The following is a 23,837-nucleotide window of genomic DNA, read 5'->3' as shown; positions in this document are numbered from 1 at the left end:
CTGGTTTAAAATCTAGAAAATCACAGCAGCTTTCACAGTCCCACAAATAAACAAAATGTGCCTTGTGTTTTCTCACATATGACAAAGTGTGCCCTTTTAAGTAAGCCCTACTGAGCAGAATTTTTACATTATGATTGCCGTCCCTTTGCAGGTCTGCAAAGTAAGGTAAGCATAGCTTTTATCTGCAAGGATTCCCTGAGGCGGTTTCCGTAAAAGGGTTAATGACAGATGTTTCCATTAAATCTGACCTACCTCTTAATTTTGCCATTGCCTGATAATATCCTGGCTTTGTGCTTATTTGCATGGGCAAATGGAGTCACTCCATAACAAGTAACACACCACCCTCGTTGAAACAAAAGTTCAATTCATTTTAAACCGATGTGCACAATACTTTTTGTAGTTGCAGATAAAAAAAAAAAAAAAAAAAAAAAACCCTTTTCACACAATGCTACTATTTACAAAGAATTAAAAGCTCTGTTTTCTGAACCCCTGGACACAATGTACATCTCCAGGCAGAGAAGAGTACTACCAATAGAAATCAATACACCTACTTGTAGGTAACTAACTAGAAAAATCACTTCTGTCTCTAGGATACTCCTCTCATTTTTATATTAAATACAACCAGGACACAGCAAATTTTCTTTGCTTAGAAATTAGTTGAGAACCTCGAAATGCTAGCAGCACTTTCTTGTTTTCTGAGCATTATTACTTTTGCAAGGAAAAAAAAATCTGTAAATACAGAAGGAATAGTTATTGTCTTAGGTTGGTTAAAAGATATAGGCTTTTTAGCCTTTAGGCTACCAGTTCCAAATGCTAGTTTAGAAGTGATGAAAATATGTTTTTGTTTTGTTTTTTACTACATGAAAAGATAAGTGATCTTGAACCTTGACCAGGTTGCTGTAATAACCCCCTACCCTGTGTTTTTTAATTAAGGAGTTTAAATAGTCATGTACAAGGCTCTGTTTAAGCCACTTACTCTGATGGGAGAGCAAGTAAAGACAAATGTCATAGGCACCTTTTGTGATTCTTATCTCAGATATTTGCTTTCTTTTTGAACAGTCTACAGTCAAGTCCCTGGATATCACAAATACTTAAGCACTGGACTAAAAACCCAAAGGGTGGCAGTTCAAGACCACCCAGAGGCCCCTTGGAAGAAAGGCCTGGCAATCTGTTTCCAAAAGGTCTTATCCTTGAAAACCCTATGGAGTGCAGTTCTACTCTACAACACATGGGGTGGCCATGGGTCCGAATAGACTGAAACGCAACTGGTTTTCTGTTTTTTATAGTCAAGACTAAAGAAATGTCCCAATAATCTAATTGCAGTATTTTACTTTATCGTAACTTCTAAAAAAAAAAAAAAAGTTTTAAATTATCACTTGCTAGCCATAGTGTCTATATGATTGTATACAATAGACACACACTGCATGCATATCATATTTCATATTTATTAGTAGAGTCTAATCTCTAAGACATATATATTTAAATTCTGGCATTAAGTTTTGTCTTACTTTGCAAATGACACTCCTGTGTTTTTGATAGTAAATTCATATGCAAAACACCTTTGTTATATCAAATTTTTTTATTTGTCTGAAAAGGATATAGGCTAGATTAGTATTTAGAAGACTGATACTTTTTAAATAACGAGATCTCTTCATCTCAGAAAAATAAACCCCATATTTGGTATTTGTGCATTTCAAGCCATTGGAACAACTTAGAAAACTCTACTTGCCTAGTCCAAACTTTGGTTTCCCATGGATTCACCAAAGAAAACTCTATTCTCACCAAGCCACCTCAACATTATCTAAAATGAGGCAGGCAAGGAAGGAAAGATGAATGATTCCCCACAACGAGCCTCAGGAAGGATCCTCCTCTGCTGCTGTGTGCATGTTGCAGGGGACAGGGGGTATACACTGAGGCATAGATTGCCCACATCAGATACTCAAACCCATTCACGCCACATGTGAGATCATCCACAAAGCTTAGAGGAAGGGAATCACGGCCCTCTTGCTAATTCCCTATTGATGGTTTCTCAGAACACTCTGCAACTGAGAATATTGAAAACAAATGAATCAACAGATATCTACCAAGTACATGATTTATTCAAGGTTCTAAGTACTGTGAAGGCTATAGGGGAAAAAAATGTGATTCCCTTCCTGTACAGAATTACACCCTCATTAAGTAAAAGTTAAATAATAATATCAGACAATGCAAATAATACCAAAACTGTGAAAAATAATCAATTACTTGAATGGAATTGGCAGTGGTGAGCAATGGAATAAATTACAGATTGGAAACAAGTGATGGTTTGGGTTTAAATATCCAGTTTTATGCCTAGAGTAAATTGACAAATAAAAGTGAAGCCAGAAAGACTGGCGATTTTAGTCATAGTATTTTAGTTAATTAAAAAAAAATTATAATCATAGCCATCATTTATTGAGCACCTATTATGTGCCTTTTTTTTTTTATGTGCCAGTCCCTGAATGAAACAATTTATAGATTTATGTCATTTAATTCTCACAATACAGCATACTTGCATTTATTGCACTTTACAAATATTGCATCTTTTATAAATTGTAAGTTTGTGGCAACCCTGTGTCAAGCAAGTCTATCGGTGCCATTTTCCCAACAGCATGTGTTCACCTCATATCTCTGTATCACACCTTGGTAATTCTTCCAATATTTCAAAATTTTTCATCATTTATTATATCTGTTATGGTGATCTGTGATCAGTGATCTTTGATGTTATTATTGTAATATTTTGGGGAGCCACAAATCGTACCCATATAAGATGGTGAACTTAACCGATAAATGTTGTGTGTATTCTGACTGCTCCACTGGCCGGACATACCTCCATCTCTTTCCCTCTTCTCTGGCTTTCTTCTTCTTGAGACACAACAATATTGGAAATTAGGCCAATTAATAATCCTACAATGGCATCTAAGTGTTCAAGTGAAAGGAAGATCTGCATGTCTCTCACTTTAAATCAAAAGCTAGAAATGATTAAGCTTAGCGAGAGAGGCATGTTGAAAGCTGAGACAGCCAAAAGCTAGGCCTCTTGCACCAGTTTGCCAGAGTTGTGAATGCAAAGGAAAAGCCCTTGAAGGAAATTAAAAGTGCTACTCCGGTGAACACACAAATGATAAAAAAGCATAACAGCCTTATTGCTGATATGGAGAAAGTTTCAGTGGTCTGGATAGAAGATGAAACCAGCCAAAACATTCCCTTCAGCCAAAGCCTAATCCAGAGCAAGGCCCTAACTCTCTTCAATTCTATAAAGTCTGAGAGAGGTGAGGAATCTGCAGAAGTTTGAAGATAGCAGAGGCTGGTTCACGAGTTTTAAGGAAAGAAGCCATCTCCATAACATAAAAGTGCAAGGTGAACCAGCAAGTGCTGATGTAGAAGCTGCGACAAGCTATCCAGGAGATCTAGCTAACTGATGAAAGTGGCGACACTAAACAACAGATTTTCAATGTAGATGAAATAGCCTTACATTGGAAAAAGATACCATCTAGGACTTCCATAGTTAAAGAGGAGAAGTTAATGTCTGGCTTCAAAGCTTCAAAGGATACGGTGACTCTTGTTAGGGCTAATGCAGCTGATGACTTTAAGATGAAGCCTATGCTCATTTACCATTCTGAAAAGTATAGGGTCCTTAAGAATCATGCTAAATCTACTTCACTTGTGCTCTATAAATGGAACAACAAAGCCTGGATAACAGCACATATGTTTACAACATAGTATACTAAATATTTTAAGCCCACTGTTGAGACCTACTGCTTGGGGAAAAAAAAAAAAAAAAAAAAGATTCCTTTCAAAATATTTCTGCTCATTAACAATGGTCCTGGTCACCCAAGAGCTCTGATGGAAATGTACAAGGAGATTAATGTTGTTTTCATGCCTGTTAACACAACATCCATTCTGCAGCCCATGGATCAAGGGGTAATTCCAACTTTCAAGTCTTATTATTTAAGAAATATACTTCATAAGGCTATAGCTACCATAGATTGTGACTCCTCTGATAGCTCTGAGCAAAGCAAATTGAAAATTTTTTGGAACGGATTCCCCATTCTGGATGCCATTAAGAACATTTAAGATTCACGGGAGGAAGTCAGAATATCAACATTAACAGGAGTTTGGAAGAAGTTGATTCTTCTTCCATGCATGACTTTGAGGTGCTCAAGACTTCAGTGAAGGAAGTAACTGCAGATGTGGTGGAAATAGCAAGAGAACTAGAATTAGAAACGGGGCCGGAAGATGTGACTGAATTACTGTAATCTCATAATAAAACTTTAACGTATGAGTTGCTTCTTACGGATGAACAAAGAAAGCAGTTTCTTGAGATGGAATCTACTTCTGGTGAAAATGCTGTGAACATGGTTGAAATGACAACAAAGGATTTAGAATATTCCATAAACTTAGTTGATAAGGCAGTGGCAGGGTTTGAGAACACTGATTCCAATTTTGAAAGAAGTCCTACTGTGGGTAAAATGCTATCAAACAGCATCGCATGCTACAGAGAAATCTTTCATAAAAGGAAGAGTCAGTCGATGCAGCAAACTTTATCACTGTCATATTTTAAGAAATTGTCACAGCCACCCCAACCTTCAGCAACCACCACCCTGATCAGCCAGCAGCCATCAACATCGAGGCAAGATCCCCTACCAGCAAAAAGATTACAGCTCAGACTTTGGTTAGCATTTTTTTAGCAAAAGAGTATTTTTTAATTAAGGTATATACTTTTTCTTTAGACATAATGCTATTGTACACTTAATAGACTTTGTATAGTTAAATGTAACATATGCATTGGGAAAACAAAAAAAATTCATATGACTCACTTTATTGTGATATTTGCTTTATTGCGGTGGTCTGGAGCTGAACATGCAATATCTCTGAGGTATGCCTGCAACCCAAAAGGTATGTAAAATTATTAGTCTGCTTTATGAGTAATGAAATTGAGGCTCAGAAGGTGACATATTTCCCCAAGGTAACAAAGTGGTGGAGCCAGGAATCACACTAGACACTATACTGTCAACCATGACACCCCATTTTGGAGGGGAATGGGCTTGGGAATCAGACTGGGGCTACAGTCCACATTCTCCCATATATTTGCTGTGAGCATAGGCAAGCTTCTTACACTGTAAAATAGGAAAAAATAAAACTACCCTGTTGTAATAGAGATCATTAGTATTGGCCTTCCTGGCATCTCCTCTAACTCTTCTTCTGGTAAAAGACCCATCTTATTTCATTGAAAATAACTAGTCCCTCATTATCACATGAGAGATTGGCATATGACGATGTGCCAGCCAAACAATAACAAAACAAAACAAAACAAAAACACTTTATTTTCTCAGCTTCAGGAATTGGTTCAGGTATGGACCCAATATACAAACCAAACCAATAGGAGACCTATGTGAGACTTGTTAGAACAATGAAGAGAGAAGCCATAATTTTCACTATTATTTTAGGATAATGGATTGCAGATGCCAGGGGCAGATATCACATGGAGACAGCCTGCCATGAAACTAATGCAGAGAAAGGCAAAGAAATGTGAGGGATGGAGGGAGCAACTGAACTGTGGGGAATCTGGCCATGCCTGAAGCTAGGCAACTCTTGAAATTTTCATTTATGTGTGCCAAAAACCTTCTCTTTTATGCTCAAGCATATTTCAATTGGGTTTCTGTCACTTATGATGAAAAGTGCCCTATCTAATAAACCACCTGATAAAGACAAGATAATTCATATGAAGAACTCAACGTAATACCTGGATTTAGTAAGTACTGAATGTGGCAGTCTGTTCCTGTAAAGATTACAGCCTTGGAAACCCTGTGTGGCAGTTCTACTGTGTCCTACAGGGCTGTTAGGAGTCGGAATCAATTAGCCGGCAATGGGTTTGGGGTTTTTTGAGGATCAAAAAAAATGTCAGCTGCTTAATGTGTTGCTTGGATGTTATTATTGTCAGTTTTCCACACCAAGATCAGAGGCCTTGGATGAAAACCAAGGTTAGAATAAAGAAAAAATTGTTAGGGTTCAGTTTCCCTATACCAAATACGGGAGTCTTAAGTAGTAAGGAGCCCTGGTGGCACAGTGGTTAAAGCGCTTGGCTGCTAACCAAAAGGTTGGTGATACAAACTCACTAGCTACGCCATGTGAGAAAGATGTGGCAGTCTGTTTCTGTAAAGATTTACAGCCTTGGAAACCCTATGGGCAATTCTACTCTGTGCATTAGGGTCACTGTGAGTCAGCATCAGCTCGCCAAAACATAACAACAAGAAGTAGTAAGGAACACAAATGTCAGATTTCCTTGTTTCTCAGCCAAATATAGCATTTCCAATCGGCCTCACTGTGTCTCCAGGGAAGCCAGAACATCAAACCACCAATTATTAACATGTGCCCATTTCGTAGGCTTAATGTTCAGTCATACATTTAAATGATTATCCAGATAGAAATAACATTTTATAAAAACCAGGGTCTCGCCTTTATTTTGATGTTGCTTCAGTGTCAATCATACCTTTTATATAAAGCTCTAAACATACGGCATTGTAAAAAGCTAAGCAATCTGCTTCTGGAAACTTTCTTAACATCACCCAAAAGTGTAAGGTCAGTAATTAGGTTCCTAGTAACATCTGAGTCACCGATGGTTTACATGGTTGCCATACACCCATTGCATCAATGTGACTGAAAAGAAACTTTCTTCTATCTTCTTATTTGAACAGGACTTGTGTAAAAAGCAAGAATGGTTCCAGATGAGCTGTTGTGAACCACTGTGTCAACCACGTGAACCTTAAAACACGGCTTGCTAGTCATTACTCTACAAAGTATTCTCTTGCTCTGTGGAAAATGCTTTCAAATAATTGTTGGGCTCAAACACAAATTTTATTCTTAATAGAGTTATTTGGGAAAAGATACGTTAAAAATACAAACCAATATTAAAATAGTTGAATCAGCCAATTGTCATCAAATGGTATTATCACATTCACATGTTGTTGTTAGGTGCTGTTGAGTCAGCTCCGACTCATAGTGACCCTATAGGACAGAGCAGAACTGCCCCCATAAGGTTTCCAAGGAGCAGCTTGTGGATTTCAGTTGCCGATATTTGGTTAGCAGCTGAGTTCTTAACCACTGCACCAGCAGGGCTCCCACATTCACATAAAAAAAACCCATGGCGGCTGAGTTGCCTCCAACTCACAGCGACCCTACAGGACAGAGTAGAACTGCTCCTTAGAGTTTCCAAGGAGCACCTGATGGATTCAAACTGCCGACCTTTTGGTTAGCAGCCGTAGCTCTTAATCACTACACCACCAGAAGTCATACATTGTAGGCTCTTAGGCCCAAGTGGAAGGCTCACATCCTAACAGTATAGTTGGCAGAATGATGTACATCAATAGCAAGAAAGTGATAGACATCTGACCTGACCCACCTAAGCAAAGAAACTGTCCTCTGACTTTGAAAACCCAATTTTTCCTCCAGGACTCCCTACTGCAGACCTAATAAGCATTGACTGAGATTAAATTTGAAATAACTTTCACCTTTAGTTTTGTCTTCTCTTTCTGGTTTCAGCAAAATTGATCTTTAACATTGTTAGTTTGTGGTTTGTGTTAGAGAATGCTATGTGACGTAAGGATAACGTAGATACTTGCCAAAAAGAAAATAACTGGACTAATGGTCAAGTATCAGCAGCTCTGTATGTCCTTGTGTGACAGAGACTGATGAAAGAATATACTGCAGCGTCCTGATTTCAAGCCAACAAAGACTCATACCATCATTATAGACCAGAGTTCTTCAACTATGGTTCCTTGGGAGGAAAAAGCAGTAGGCAGTAGAAGGGCGCGGTCTTCCAACAGCTTTCTAAAGACATGGCCCTGAGGAGTTAGAGCTTGCCAGTGGGCCACCCACAGAAAATTCAACTGCTTATATGAAGCATGGCACTAAGTTATAAGAAAATAAATGAACAAAATATCCAGGCTAGCAATTCCTTCAAAGAAGTTCTGAGGCTTAGAAACTGTGAACAGAAGATTATGAGATGGGAAGCTGCCAATCTTTTATGGAGTAGCCCTGGGCAAGTTATTTTGTGTCTCACTTTCTTCGGCTATAGACCATGGTTACCACTGTTGTTATTGATAATAAAAACATCTTAACAACAACTCATAAGAACAATATTGTGAGAATTAATATGTGTACAGTAATTTAAGGATGAGGGAAGAAAGGTACAACATATAAAGTGCTTTATCAACCAGCATATTACATAATGTATTATAATGTACCGTGTGCCCATGGAAACATGAAATCATTCACAATTTTTAAGTACTGCCAGATGCGTAGCTATAACAAATTTCAACCTTTCTGAAAAATTCACCCACACACTCACTTCTCCAACCAATGTTTCCACTGGTAATTGTCAGGGTTGAGAAATCATAGACTAGACCCTTATTCACATCTCTGTGGTAATTACATACAGTTTGCTTCATATTTGGGCAGGGAACATGTCTTATTCATAATTTTATAACTAATGCCTTGCCCATTCTAGTACATAATGAGTGCTCAATAAATGCTGAATGAATGAATGAATGAAGAGATGACAGCCAGACATAGCAATTAAAGAACAAACCTCAGTAACGGCACTACCTAGACTAAGAAGAGCCTCTAATGTAAGAAACATTTAAAGTAGAGGTATTCAAAGATTGGCTCCTTCCCAGCAAGTCTATTTGTTATTTCCGAGTATTAGTTCATTTGTCACTTGTCATACCTTTCTGGAATGTACAAGTAATCCTATTACAAGAGATCCTTGCCATTCCCAATGACTAGGCATCTGGCTTTACTTAACAAGGATGCTGAATGATTTCATTCTTCAACAGTTAGGAACATGGTACACTACAATCTTTACACAGATTAAGGAATCTCTGAATACTATATCTGTGGTAGGTGAAGAAATATTCTAAATTTTGAACCACTACACATAAGGCACACAAATGCAATGAGATGGAAAAAAGTCTAGACTTGGAATGAGAAGACCTGGCTCTGCCATATACTTGCTCTCTAAATTAGGCTACGTATCAGTTAACATCTCTGAGCCAATGTTTTCATCTGTAATGGCAAGCATCTGTAATAAAAATTCATATATCCCAAGGAAAATGAGGTAATTCAATAAGACAAGTTAAATATACAAAAGTAGTGTATAAACTGAAAATGCCACGTAGTATAACATGGCATCCAGGTATAAAACAGCAGACAGGTTTATGATGGATTCAAACTGAGACCCCTGAGCTCAGGTTCATGGCTTATTTATCTCTATAGTTTTTGTAATTAGCACACAGCCTAAAAATACCAAATGCACTATCAATGTTAATTGTTCAGTTAGAGGCATCGACAAGATGTGTGTGCTTTCAATTCTCTGAGCAATTCCTCCAAGCTCCTTTTATAGTGTCCCTCAAGATGAGGTCCTCCCACAGCCAGCATGAGTTTTGGCTAAGATGCTTGCTAAAACTGCAGACACCAAAACTTATGCAAGGAAATTGTAATGTAGTAGAACAAGTACCTAAGGGGACTCCATATATGGTGATGTGCTGTTGTGTTGTTGTGAGTTGCTGTCGACTGATTTTGACTCATGATGACCCCATATGTGCAGAAGAGAACTGCTCCACAGGGTTTTCAAGGCTGTGAGCTTTTGGAAGTAGATCTCCAGGCCTGTCTTTTGAGGTACCTCTGAGTGGGTATGAATTATCAACCTTTTGGCTAGTAGTTTGTGCTACCCAGGGACTCTATATGTTGTTGTAGAAGGTTCTAAATTCACTTTTGAGCATGCGGTAGCTATGGCACAAGACCGTTTTCATCAAGGAGGGTATGTAGTATTAACTCAAATGCTTTATATCCAGCAACTTGGATTAGCAAACTTCTTTCAAATATATGAATGAAAACAATGTGTTATGATTTTAAAAAGTTAAAAATACTACAGAAGGGTAAGACAATAGAATTAAGAGATAAAGTTGAAACCCATAATCGATTTAAGGATCTTTAAGTTTATTTTGAACATCTACTTGGTTATTGACAGTCTCCCCATGAGACTGTGCTCCATGGGGAAAGGCCTCTACTTTGCTCCTTGCAGTACCCTAGCCCTAGAAACGGCCTGGTACATAGTGGATGCTCAGTAAACATTTTTAAAACAAAACAATGAATGTATTTAAGTGAATATGTAGGTCTCAAAAAAGTTCTTGGCTTAAAAATCTATTACTATATATGGATAGGTTCATATGACAGGGTTTATAACTCAGGTTATCTTTATCAGAAGAAAGCAGGGACATAGGGTATAAAAATGTGCTATCAACCAACGAGACTTTATACATAGTCCTCTGAGATACTAGTTTTTCATTTAAACTGAGGTTGAAAATGTAAACTGGAATTATCTTTCATTTCCAGATGCTTTTATTCCAAAATTAAGACCAGTAACAGAGAGAAGATCTCCTAGGCAAGAATAATACTTTGTTTTGTACTGAAGGAGTGAAAGGGTATGGTCTTGGAATTTAAGGATGTGTAAGGGTCAGCTCCTCCTCCAGTTATGAGAAGAAGAATGACTATGGCTGGCAGAGAAATTAAATTTGATCGCCTGACCTTGGCCAGCTGCCATTCCCTGGCCTCCAGGTCTTGCCTAAACTCCTCAAAGCTGGAAGAAGGGTAATTAGCTGGCATCAGAACCAGTGAAAAAAGGAGGCAAGAGAATCATAGATGGATGTCACTTGCTCTTGCTAATCAAAGAGCAGAAGTCGAGTTTCCACGGTTCACCATTTTGCTGTAATCACTCCTAGGGGCACATGGAAATGGATTCCAGAATCTTTAAGCTAATGAAGTCGAGCCTGTGGTACAGATGTCTCAAATGGAATGATCAGCAAATGGTTTCAATGATAAAGTCCATGACTTTTAATTGTCAAGTCCCACAATGACCACTGTCAACAACGAACCTTCCCACCACTCCTCGCTTCATGCCCAGACTCTTGGCCTTCATGAAGCATTAGTTCTTGCCTTCTCTGGCACTGCTTTATAAATGACACAAAGGCTCAGCACCCATAGTTACAAAACCACCTGAATCAATTATGAATAGGATGGGGACATAGTCAAATTCAGTAGAAAGGAGCTTTGTTCTTGAGAAGGGACCGTGCTTATTGAACTATTTATTCATTTGTTCTTTCACTCAACAAATATTTTAGTACCTCAGGTAACTTAAAGTCTAACTATACATATTAAATCAAACCAAATCCATTGCCATCAAGTCAATTCTGACTCGTAGCAACCCTACAGGACAGAGTAGAATTGCCCCACAGGATTTCCAAGATTGTAAATCTTTACAGAAGTAGACTTCTCCTGCAGAGTAGTTGGTTACCACAAATCCCTCTGTTAGCAGCTGAGTGTTTAACCACTGCACCACTAGGGCTCCTTTAATAATACATTGTAGGGTATCAATAAATGCTCATTAAATGAATAAATGCAAAATGATCAAATGAATAAATGCGCTTGGGATTAAAATGGTTATAATTACACAATCCACCAGTCTCATGAATTTGCCAAAAAAATTATACTCTTCTCCTGATAAATGCACAAAGGTCTTAAAAAATTGTTCTCGATGTGGAACTAACAAGTGACAACAACAACAATGACAAAAACACAATCTGACCCATTTAGGCATTTTTAAGATTTAATAAAATCCTGTACTTATAGGGGGTGTCATGTAGAAATCAATGAAGTATGGGAATCAAAGTATTCTAAAACAGGTTCCAATGAAGACTTAGTGAAAAGGAGGAAATAGCTGGCACACATAGCAGAGATGCTCAATAAATGTTTGTTGAAAGAATGAATACTTGGAAAGATTAATTTTAGAAGTATATAAGTAGAAATACCAAGAAAAATAATTTTCAAAAAATGTGAAAACTACAATTGATGTTGTTTGTTCATATATAGAAGAGCAACAAATTCCAGAGGGTGAACACCTAGAGAGACATTTTCCAACATTAATCAGAAGGACACACTAGAAAGAATGTGGTACGACATTTCCGAAGGATTTAACACCTTACTGAAACAAAGCCACCTCTGGTATAAAATGTACCAGTGGTTAAAAGTTCACAGTCAGTCTTAAAAATGTTTGAGACACCAGAAGGAAAATATGACACCTATTTGCAACTAAGCAGTGGGGGAAAAGGTGAAGCATAAGTAATTATCCAAACTGGCATCAAGGTAAGCCAACAACAACATGGACACAGGCAGTCAGAGATTCCATTGTAACCTTTCACCTAAAAGTTGCCATCTTTTTCAGGGAATAGATTCTACTGGTGGCTCGATCCTGATTCAGAAGGAAAGAGTCACTTTCTGAGTCATAACATCACCCTGGTTTTCCTTCCAGTGCTCCTTTCCAAGTCCTACCAAATCCCAACCCATTTTAATTTGTCTAAAGGTAGCCTGGCCAGCACCAGAATTTAGTGCTTCCATAAATGAACTCTGATTGACATGAAAGATGACTCACTCACAGAAAAACTTGTATTGCTGCCATTTGGTCAGTTTGGGGTTTGTTTTTAAAATGAACGCCAGTTGAGTCTGAGCAGAAGCCAGGGTGTGTTTTTATTTTATGTCTCAAATAAAAATAAAGAGCTGGGTATGAATAATCAAAGTGGCAGGCGCCTCCCTGGATACTTCTCAACCTTCCAAAAGCAATCCCCGAGGCTCAGCAAAATGTAATATAGTCAAAATAACCATGAAAAGCATTAGTACCAAGGGTTTGCCCCAGAAAAATAAAATAATTGCCATACAGATTCTCTTGTAGTCCCAAACGCCAGTGCCTTTCAACATTATGTTACATTAAAATACCCCTTCCATAGGATGGTAGTCCTAGAAAGAATATTCCTAGAAATTTGAAGGCTATCAGATAAAAGAAACATTGATATTATTATTTAGTAGACACAAGCTGAAACTCTTCTAACTTTACCATTACCTGTTAATAAAAGGAAATACATGATCAACTCATTATTCTGACATTGATCATCAATTTTATAGAGTGTGCAAGGGCTTTAACTATCTTTAATTCCTATTCTATAACTTGCCTTCTTTTTTTTTTTTGGATAGCTCACAATATTTCAGCAATCACAAAAGAAAGAAATAAGGGAGGGAGGAAGAGCAGACAGATGAAAAGCAAGAAGGTGAAACTAAGACTGAAAGTAAATAAGCACCAACAATCAAGTCTGGAAGAAACTTAAACGGTGATAAGGGAAGGGAAATTAGCACATTAAGTGAGGCTTCTCTAAAACTGATGGACTTTAATCATCAACGTGTCCTGGAAAAAGAATTAAAGATGAGAGGTAGGTATACAGCGTGATAGTGGGAAATGCTTAAGATTTGGTTCACAAAAATCTAGAACATTGGATCAAATTCTTTTTTTGTAATTTTTTTAAAACTAAAATCTGCAACTTCTAGTTCTAATACAGAATAAAGACCGATGTAAAGAATACTAGAAAAAAATCCACTCCTATGACATACTTGGAAGTAATTAGTCTATAAAATGCCTTGTGATGATAAAGAAAAGGGGTATTTTAGAAAACTTGTGATGGAAAAGGTATCTTTGTTTGCATATGGTGTGCCTCTACTTAAATGGACGCTGCCCCGCTTCAGAATGAAGGTTATTCATTTTTAATAGCTGCTATTTCTGATTTTGGAGCCCTGGTTGCACAGTGGTTAAGAGTTCGGCTACTAGCCATGATGTCAGCAGTTTGAATTCACCAGCTGCTCCTTGGAAACCCTATGGGGCAGTTTCACTCTATCCTATAGCATCACTGGAAACCCTGGTGGTGCAGTGGTTAAGTGTTACCACTGCTAACTAAACGGTTGGCAGTTTGAATCCACCAGGCGCTCCTTGGAATCTCTATGGGGGCAGTTCTACTCTGTCCTGTAGGGTCACTATAAGTCGGAACCAACTCGAAGGCAACGGGTTTGGTTTTTTGGTTTATAGCGTCACTTAGTCTGAACTGACTCAAAGGCACTTCTTTTTCTTTTTTTTGTCCTGATTTAGAGTTCCTGGGTGGTACAAACAGTTAAGTGCTTGACTACTAACCAAAAGGCTGGCAGATCAAAACAACCCAGAGGAACCTTAGAAGAAAACCCGAAAAAAAAACATTGCCTTTGAGTAGATTTTGACTTATAGCGACGCTGTGGGACAGAGCAGAACTGCCTCACAGGATTTCCAAGGCTGTAATCTTACAGAAGCAGACTGCCACATTTTCCCATGGAGTGGCTAGTGGGCCAGAATCGCTGACCTTTGGGTCAGCAACAGGGCACTTGACGGGTTAGCAGCTGGGCACTTAACTGGCAACCTACTTCCAAGAGGTCACAGCCTTGAAAACCCTATAGAGAAACATGGGGTTACCATGAGTTGGAATTGACTCAACGGCAACTAACAACAATAACAGCTTGGCTGATTTATTCAATTCCCTCATCAAAACCACACTTACTGTATATTTCAAGAAAGGCCAAAGCGTTTTACACATATCAGGACACTGACTCCCAGTTTATTTCAGAGATCAATAGGCGTTTTTATCATCACTATATACACAAGGCAAAAGGATAAAAAGAAGGACTCGCTTTAGGGTGCCTTGGGAATGCCCTGACCTAGTCTAATAAATCACACCTTGTCCTCTTACCCAGAGTTGGAACCTCAAGTATTTAGCATTGTCAAATGGTACTCCAGATTAAAAAAAAAAATACCGTAGAGTCAGCTCTGACTCATGGCTACTCCACGTGTCTGAGAGTAGAACTGTGTTTCATAGATTTTCAATGGCTGATTTTTCAGATGTAGATTGTCAGGCCTTTCTTCCTAGGTGCCTCTAGGTGGACTCAAACCTCCAACCTTTTGGTTAGCAGCCAAGTGCATTAACCATTTGTGCCCCCAAGGGACTCCACTCCAGACTTATAGCGTTAAAAAAATAAAATAAAGGCAAAGTCTTCCCAGAAAAGGGACCCAAATGAAGAAAATTCCTGTTAATGATTTAAGTGATAATAATTTGTGAAGTGTTTTTAATTTTATTGTTTTAAATCAGCACATGGAAACCAGTCATTCTTTATATTCAAAAGCTCTACCTTAGAAATAGGTACACTCACTTCCTTTGCATCTCAAGTTCATGACCTTGCATACCAAACTAAGGTTTCACCATTGCCCTGGCTCAGTTATTACGGTAAAAGAAATAGCTTTTCTTTGTCTAAAGTTAAAGGTTTAATAGTTGCACAGCAACCATGTGATTAAAATAGTCTTACATACTTTTAAAGTTACAGCATTATAAAAATTACGGCGCGCAGGACAGACTTTAACGTTACAAGTGGAGATCCAACATTGGGAGTATTTCCCGAGCTGAGATAACAGTGATTACACAGTGACAGATTAGAGTATCTGCCCAAGGAAAATCCCCTAGTTAGAGACCTCAGCAAGATCCCATCCATCACATTACATGTTAATTCAGAGAACTAAAACTCTTGAAGCATTTTTGGCAGCAGGGAGAACTTTTAGCATCCTAATGCTTTTACAAGGCTGGATTTTTCTTTTCTCCCCAATGAGCCTCAAGATTTCATAACATGAGCAACATAGGAGCAAAAGTTAAAATGCTTTAATGGTCCCCATAGGCTATTTAAATAAACACTGTGATTGCAATTTAGACAATCTGGAGTCCATTCAATATTAAACCCCCACCCCAAGCTACACAGCTACTACACAAATAGGGAATTCATGGTACACTCCACATGGCCATTTACTACTGCAACTATTGCCTCTTGACAATCACAGGGAGGAGCTAGCCAGGCCCAACATTACACCAGTTAAATCTGTCAACAACTAGAGAGAGAGAGCTCCACTGAGCAAACACACTGATCCCTCTCACACAGCCAGTCTTTGTCCTGACTTAGCTGCAACTCTGCTAATCTTCTCAGACTATCTTGAGCAGAGCAAGCAGAAACTTCTTCTGTGACCAGTCCTAACAAAAGATGCCTTTCTTTATTCTCACACACTGTATGTATATATTTATGCTGTCCCTTCCTCTCCCTCCCCCGCCAGTTCTGCCCCTTCCTACAGACCCAAATCTAAGTAAAACTTGATTGGAATACATCATAAGCTATTTCCCTTCTCATAAAAATACGTGAAGAAAGTAGCAATAGGACTGATCAGGCCTTTTTGACCAAGCCCTAGTAAAAATAATACTCTACAGCGTAAGGTTTTGTTTGCACCAGGGAAAAGAGTAGATTCAAGAACTAGGCAGGCTATAAATATCCTAAAATACGGTGTGCCAAATTGAAACAATTGGGTGATGAAATACATAGAACCACTGAGTGTTCCTCCAACTACTTTCAGATATCACAGTGTTCCTGGAACCACTGGACCCTTTTTCATTTTTATGTATTATTGATTAAAAAAAAAAATTGTATTACATGGGAATAATATTTTCACCATGGCATTAGAAAAATATTAATATTATCATTATTTTTTTTTTCTATTTATAAACACGCAATCCAGTATTTTTGTTGATGGAAGATAGTAAATATTTTTAGGCATAATTTACATTCAGAAAAAAAAAAGTATATAGAATTTTTACCTATGTATTCACCTATGTAATCATACTTAGACTAAGGTACAACATATTCCCATCACCCCAGGTAGTTTATTCACGCCCCTTGCCAGTCATTTCTCTACAAAAGGTAATCACTCTTCTGACCTTCATAGATTAATTCTGCATAAAACAAAACTACATTAGTTTTCCCTAGTTACCATAAATTAGCTTTGCCTAGAACAAACTTGCCTGAACCTTATATGCCAAGCATTCTGCAGGAAGGTTTCTGTACACTGTTTCATTTTTAAACTCATTTGATACCAAGTACAATAGGAGACAGGTACTTCTGTCCCAAGTTTCCTAAAGACAGGAAGTAACTTGCCTAACATAAAACTACGTATGAAATTTTGAATCTATTACACTCATATAATTTTATGTTATATTTATACTGTACTGTGCAAAAAAAAAAAAGTTTTTTTTTTTTTTTGTGCAGAGCAGACCATTAAATATGACCCCAATTAATAGTTTAAATGTTTTACATATTGATAGTGCTAATAATAATATTAATCCCACTCTATCTGGCAAGTACTGGGCTAAATACTTGACTGCGTTGCCTTATTCAATCTTCACACCAACTTTGTAAGGCAGCTGTTGCTATCTCCATTATGCAGATGGCTCAGGAAGGTGAAAAGATTTACCCAAGTTTAATTAAAAAGTGGATTCAAACCTTGTGCTTTCTGAATCATAGTGCTTGTCTCATAATTAGTGTTCAATAAATATATGTCAAATGAATCAATCAAAGAATGAGTAAAAATGGTTTGAGGAAGGATAGGCTGCTTTACAAATGCTAAGCAAAGTTGTTTATGACTTCCATGATAGCATCGGCAGAAACGAAATTCCAGAAATTGAAAGTTGAATGAAATCATAGACTTTACTTGGTCCCTCTTCCTCATTTTAGAGATGAGTAAACTGAGGGACAAAGTGTTCTGTCCAAAGGCACATAGCTAGTTAAGGTCAAAGTGTGAACCAGAATTTAATTTTCCCAATTCTCATTCAAATGCTCTTTACTAAAAAATGATTGCTATATTCTATTTCTATGGTTCTGAATCAAGCACAGTATGTATGGGTTCTAAATAAGTTGCAACCAAATTTGACAAGTTTGTCAATACTTCAAATAGTTGTGACAACTATTTTGTGATGTGTTGAGGAAAATAGGAAAAAGAAACATAGAGAGCAAAGTTGTTCTTGAGATGCATACACACTTCATTGGCAAGGTAAGAATTAGCTTTATGAGACACGGAGTAATATTAAAATATGTGCTCCTAAAAGATGAAACCATATTTCCATGTAACAGATACCTGATAAAGTGTATCCTTATATGTAATTAACTACCACAATTTGTAGAACAGATAATACCCATAATGACCATTCAGAAAGGGATGAGGTCAGTGTTGGCAAGAACTATCAAGAAACTTGAGACAGGTTTAGGAATCCTCATAGGCTCACATATTTGAGAAAAGTAATCATCCAATCAAACCACTCGTTTTATACAAAGAGGAAGTATACGCTGCTAGATGGTAGTCCTTGACCATGTCCCCAGTGCTCCTTAGTGGCAGCATGTGGCCATAGCTACTCACTTCCAGCCCAGAGTTCTGTCCATTAGAACCATCTTACCAACTTCTCCATGTGATAGTAATGGAGAAAACCTATGTCTCACCCTAAGAGTAAAGTAAATTAAAACATTAAAGAATAAAGAGATGCATATATCTTAAAAGCTACTTTAAAAAATATTACTCAGGAGTAAAATGATCAAATTTCTTCTATTTTGACTGCACTGTCAACCTGGTCTTTTGGTGCTTCCTTTATATTAGTTTCTTAAAATCCTCTTCACATGAAGAACAAGTAGAGGAATTAAAAAAAAAAAAAACCTTAGGTAACTAAAAAAAAAAAAAAAAGGCACAGATAAATTAGACAGAATGTTGGTGTAGAACACAGGTTTTCCAAGTCATTCACTACTAGAAAATTCACACTTAATGGGGAGTTAAAAATGGAAAATGTATTTGAAAAATTTTTTTAAAAAAGACTTGTTTCTGACGTCTTATGATGGAATACAATTTCTTCTCCATTTGAAATTGTCTGCAGTGCAGGAGTGATTTCATCCTGTGAACCCATGAGGAATGCAACCACATGCAAGCCTTCCAGCTGTTGTTCATCAAGAATTATAATATTTATTCTGGAAGAAGCAAACAACAGATGCCTTTGGAGAAGGCGAGTTCACCTGGTTCCTACAGTATATGAGCTCAAATTCAATTTGCTAGTCAATGAACATCTTGTAAAAGAACAACAATCAAAGGGGGAAAAAAAAGATTCTGCCAATTTAAATTTTAGGCCCCATGGACAATCTTGATTTTAATTTTTATTGTTCATACCCCTCCTCCATTATATGGTAACTAGAGTAACTGCTGGGGCTACTTCTCAGGGAATATGCTTCCCCCTCTCTCCCCCACTACCATCATTTCAACACCTTATCATACTACCTTCTGTAAAAGCGTCCTCTTCATTTTCTGGGACAATAACTTACTGCTGCTCTAAAGATGACATGAAATGTATTTGCAGCTTTCTTTCCTGATTTACAGCCGTTTTCAATAAAACTGCCAAGCAGGCATGAGAATCCATGAAAACACTTCACAGTCCCTGAAGGACCATCTATCATTTTCAAATGAACATCTGTATGAGAAACCAGAAATTTTCAATAGTGATTCAAATTTAAACCTTTTACCTATCAAGTGCTCCAATTACACATTTCTAATATCTTCTAAGAGGAAAAATAAAAGGAATATTGTGCAACAAATTTAAGCAATTGTGCAAAATCATGCAGAAAGAAAAGACAATTTTATCTACCTGTCTCTGTCTGTCTGTCTGTCTGTCTACCACTAAGATTGCTCCTCTACTTTCCTCTTACTTCCAGCTTTTGGCTATTTCTTAGAGAATATACAAAGGAATGAACTTGCAGATAGAAAAAGTAGAAATTTATATCATATGATTTATTCTTCATAAATTTTTAATAAAATCTTGCCATTCAAACATTTTATTTTTCTACTTGGTCCTTTTTAGCATGCCTTTTAAAAAGTGAGCCAATTAAAATAATGTCAGCATGAAAAATTAAGAGTTATTATTTTCCCTTTAAAAACAACCTTAAGTGTTAAATTGGTGAGAGTTAAAGTAAAATTGGTTCACTGGAAATTGTACACTATTATTTACTATAAAGATACCGAATAATTGTTAATCAATAATCAAAATATATTTATCTTTGTTTCTATCAAAGTTCAATGTAGACAAGGTACAGACTAAGTTCGATGGTGCCACATTGTTTCCACTTTTTTTTTTCAAATTCACTTTTTACTTCTAAATTTATAGATACTTCCAAATTGGATTATCGCTAGATAGATGTGTTTGACCTACCATCAGTGCACAAAAAGAATTAAATACATTTATTTCCTCCTCCCTCAACACTTCAGTAATGTCCATAATAATTTGTAATTTTGTCTTGCCAGTACAGAACAAATAATACGAAATTCAAAAACTCAGATCAAACTGTATACTCAGAATCTAATTCTATACAAAGACAGGAATGATCTCACAATCTTAACTCAGATAAATAAATAAATAAATAAAAATAGCTACCACCTGTACCTGGATAGCTACCAGCAATGATTATGAAAACTAAGTACATTAAATACGGTTAAACATTGCTGTACATTTTAGTACCTATTTGATTAATGACAAGAGGAGTGACAGACAGTTGCAATATGGACTATAATGTTTATACCCAAACAGTAATCAGTCATTTAGCCCAAATTTACCTTACTCCCACACAAACCTGGTGTCAGGCTCAATGTTTATTTCTGTACGTTACCAAAAAAATGCTGAATATTCAATTTAAGAAGTCTTACTTTCTTTCATGTGAATAAAACTTGTACATGTGAAAGAAAGAAAATCCCAAAGCCTTTCAAATGACTTTTTTTGAATTTGGTTTCGACATTTATCTCAAGCTTTCATCACATCTCCATCCAAAGTTCCGTGTCTCACTCAGAAGTCTTAACTGACTTTATTGCAGGACCTAGGAAATCTGGTTTCTACCCTTTGGATTGCTCTGCTTTTCTACTCTCCAAACACAAATTTGCCATTTACTTCGTTTCATTAATAGTCAGTGGCATTTAAAAACACAGCCTGAAGGTTTTCCTAATTTTATACTGTGTTAGTCGTAAATGGAAAGTTAACAATATATTTTTCAGTCTCTTCTTTTGAGAAACAAGGACATCAGTAGCCAACAAGTCTATCTTTGCACACCAGCAGGCTATGATCTGAGTCAACCGGACTATAGGAGGAATGAAGAAAAAATTAGTTTTCATGGTGGTCACTTAAAGCTGCAGGCAGACATATGGGGGTGGAGCCATAATGCAAAGCAGCTCATCTAAACTAGAGAAACTTTTTATTATATTAATTTAAAAAATTATACTTTAAAAGTCATGGTTGAACCACAAAAAAAAAATTTAAAAAACCAAGGTTGAAAGAAGCAAACCCAAAGTCTGAATGTTCCTCAGCTGGAATCAAACTGAAAGTAATCACTGAATTTTACAGCTTGAAATTCGTTTGTTTGGCTTTGGCTAGCTGTTTAATTCATGACTATTTTTCAAAGGAGCCAAGGGGGCCAAAGTAAAATTACACTAATATGTAAAGCGATACAAAAGAAACACTCCCATATGTATAGATACCTGCACACAAAGAAAAATCGTGCTTCCCTTCATAAATTTCTTTTTTAGCAAATCAAAAGAAATGAACTTAGAAACTGACGAGGAAGAAATACAGATAGTTAATAATTAGGTGGGGTGTAAGGCAGGGAAGGAGTCCACTTACAGCACAAAAGGTTAAGTGGTTAAGCTCCTGACTACTAGCTGAAATGTTCATGGTTCTAACCCACCCAGAAGTGTCTCAGGAGAAGGTCTCGTGATCTGCTTCCGAAAGGTCACAGCCTTAAAAACCATTCTAGTCTGCACACATTGGGACCTATGATTCGATGGCAACTAACAACAAGAAGGGGGAAATTGGGGAGGAAGAGTGCTTGAAGTCGAAAATGAAAATTGTTGTAACTATTTTCCTCCATCGGTTTAATTTAAATCCAGCTCGTAGAAGGAGGGAGTGCTCCCCCCCCTTATAGCCCTTTTCCAACATGTGTGGCATCTAGCTTATTATTATCTTTCTAAACATATAGTTTGATATTCCTTTAATTAAAATGCTGACCATCACCCAAAACAACATTTCTGAAGAGGGACCTTGAAAACCCACAAAACCCAGGCAGGGTTTGTTGAACCTGCAGGCAGTTTTGTTTAAGTGAGCATTAAAGACTTGGCAAGCCCTCTGTGCTCTCATTTTCTTATTCTCTATTATCTATCCCCTTAATAATTTCAGAAACTTCAATCAGACTCTGACCAAAAATATCCACACAGTGCTTGGGATAGAATGATAATACCATCTGTTTTCATTCTTATGTGGGTTCTTTCCAAAAGTACCATCCAGCATTCTGGTTGCTTACTTTATAGTGATCCTGACATTATAGGTAATTTAAAGGAAACTCTTCTGTATCACTTGCCCCTTGCAAAACATGCAGAATTGTTTCAGTTTGGAAAAGTCTGTTCGTGTTGGTTGCATTTCTATTTTCTGGCTAAATAGGACTAGTACCAATACTAAAAAAGGGCCAACGATACGTCTTGCCATTTTTGTAATGGTTGGTTAAGACTGAAAGCTCTTGTAATAGAGTTTATTTAGCATGGAACTTCTAATTCCATTTCTTAATGTCTAGATGGCAATTTTAAAAATAAAGCATCTAAAAATAGAAACAACTGACTTGCTAAGAATCTTCTATACAATGACTTCAAATGTGAAGCTATTTGTTAATGTATTTTTTTTAGGAATCAGATTTCAAATCATTATCCAAGTCTAGTGAATGGAGATACAGTTTTCTTGCAGTCATGGTATCAACTGAGAATTGAGAGCAAAGGTCAAATGTTTTTAAACTGTTTGACACAGGAAAAATTACCCGATGATATGAAAAAATACACTCCAAATAATTCATTTTTACAGATTTTAACAATCAATATGGAGCACCATATGATAGATATGGCTCCAACAATCTGTATCAATCATGAAGATTGGCAGTGGCAAACTACACAGACCAATTTTTGTCATGCTACCCAAGTCGATTTTACAGACTCTGTGTAACCAAGACTTACTCTGGTGCTTTCCCCGACACACCACACAGCCCCTTCCAAGATCTGCTTCCAACACACTGAAGGGCTTTTCTGAACCAAACCTGACTGAAAACCTTTGGAGACTGGCATACAATTCTTATGATACTCCATGTTTTCCTTCCAAAGGCTGCATCTTTAATACATTATATTGGGTTTTTCCCATCACACATTTAATGTGTGAAATTTCTAAACTCTTCCCCTTCACTTATCTAAATTGAACTTTGGCAGCCAGCAGTTAAATGTTGGAAAGTTGCTTAAAAACGATCAAACCCTTTCTAGATCTGATTGCAAGAAGTATCAGTGCCAAGATAGAAATTTCAGACTTCATCATATACAAAATCAATATGTATGCTTCACTCTGGAAAGAAAGCCACCTTGAAAATAATTAATAAAACATCAAAGCTGCATACAACTTCAAAAATCCACATGAGACTGAAACATTTGAAGCAATTAAAAGAAATTACTAATTTATATAAGGTGGTACTTCTCCTGGAAAGGTATTTTCATTTTATACACTTCTGGTCTGAAATATCAGTTTTGGCTTTAAAATGGCAATTTAAAATCTTAACAACATACCCATAGAAATTCTCAATGTTACATCAAAGACATAAGCTTTGAAAACGCTTAAAAATAATTTAGGAATATTTAAATATCACCAAAAACTATAGAGAATTGCAACATTATTTTCACTTAATCACAATCCATGAAAATATTATTAGAATTTAGAAAATGGAATAAATTTTATATTTATAATATGTACATAGGTGAAAAGACTTCCATAAACACATGGCAGAAAAATAACTCTCATCCATCAGTTACATTTACTGTCCCTAGGGAGTTAGCTTGCATTTATTTATTTTTAAACATATATGTTATGCTTGATGATGCATATTAAAAAATAAATAAATAAATAAGGTAACAAAGCACACTAGCTGTGGAAGGAGGGAGAGAGAGAAAAATTACAATTCAATGT

The 23,837-nt window shown here is 36.9% G+C and overlaps 1 protein-coding gene across 8 annotated transcripts in view; it reads right to left on the bottom strand.

Moving 5' to 3' along the window:
* Positions 1-23,837, bottom strand: part of SOX5 (SRY-box transcription factor 5) — a 1,149,712-nt gene that overhangs the window by 558,748 nt on the left and 567,127 nt on the right. For 6 of the 8 annotated variants that reach the window (XM_064284479.1, XM_064284485.1, XM_064284481.1 and 3 more), the window contains one exon: positions 4,836-4,900. The exons of the other annotated variants lie outside the window; for them this stretch is intronic. The gene's annotated coding sequence lies outside the window, so the exon portion shown is untranslated. The remainder of the gene's footprint in view (positions 1-4,835; positions 4,901-23,837) is intronic. 8 annotated transcript variants of the gene reach the window in all.

This window comes from Loxodonta africana, chromosome 4 (genome assembly GCF_030014295.1).
Source record: "Loxodonta africana isolate mLoxAfr1 chromosome 4, mLoxAfr1.hap2, whole genome shotgun sequence".
NCBI lineage: Eukaryota > Metazoa > Chordata > Mammalia > Proboscidea > Elephantidae > Loxodonta > Loxodonta africana.
Note: the sequence above shows the minus strand (reverse complement) of the source record. Positions and strands in the feature narration are given on the sequence as shown.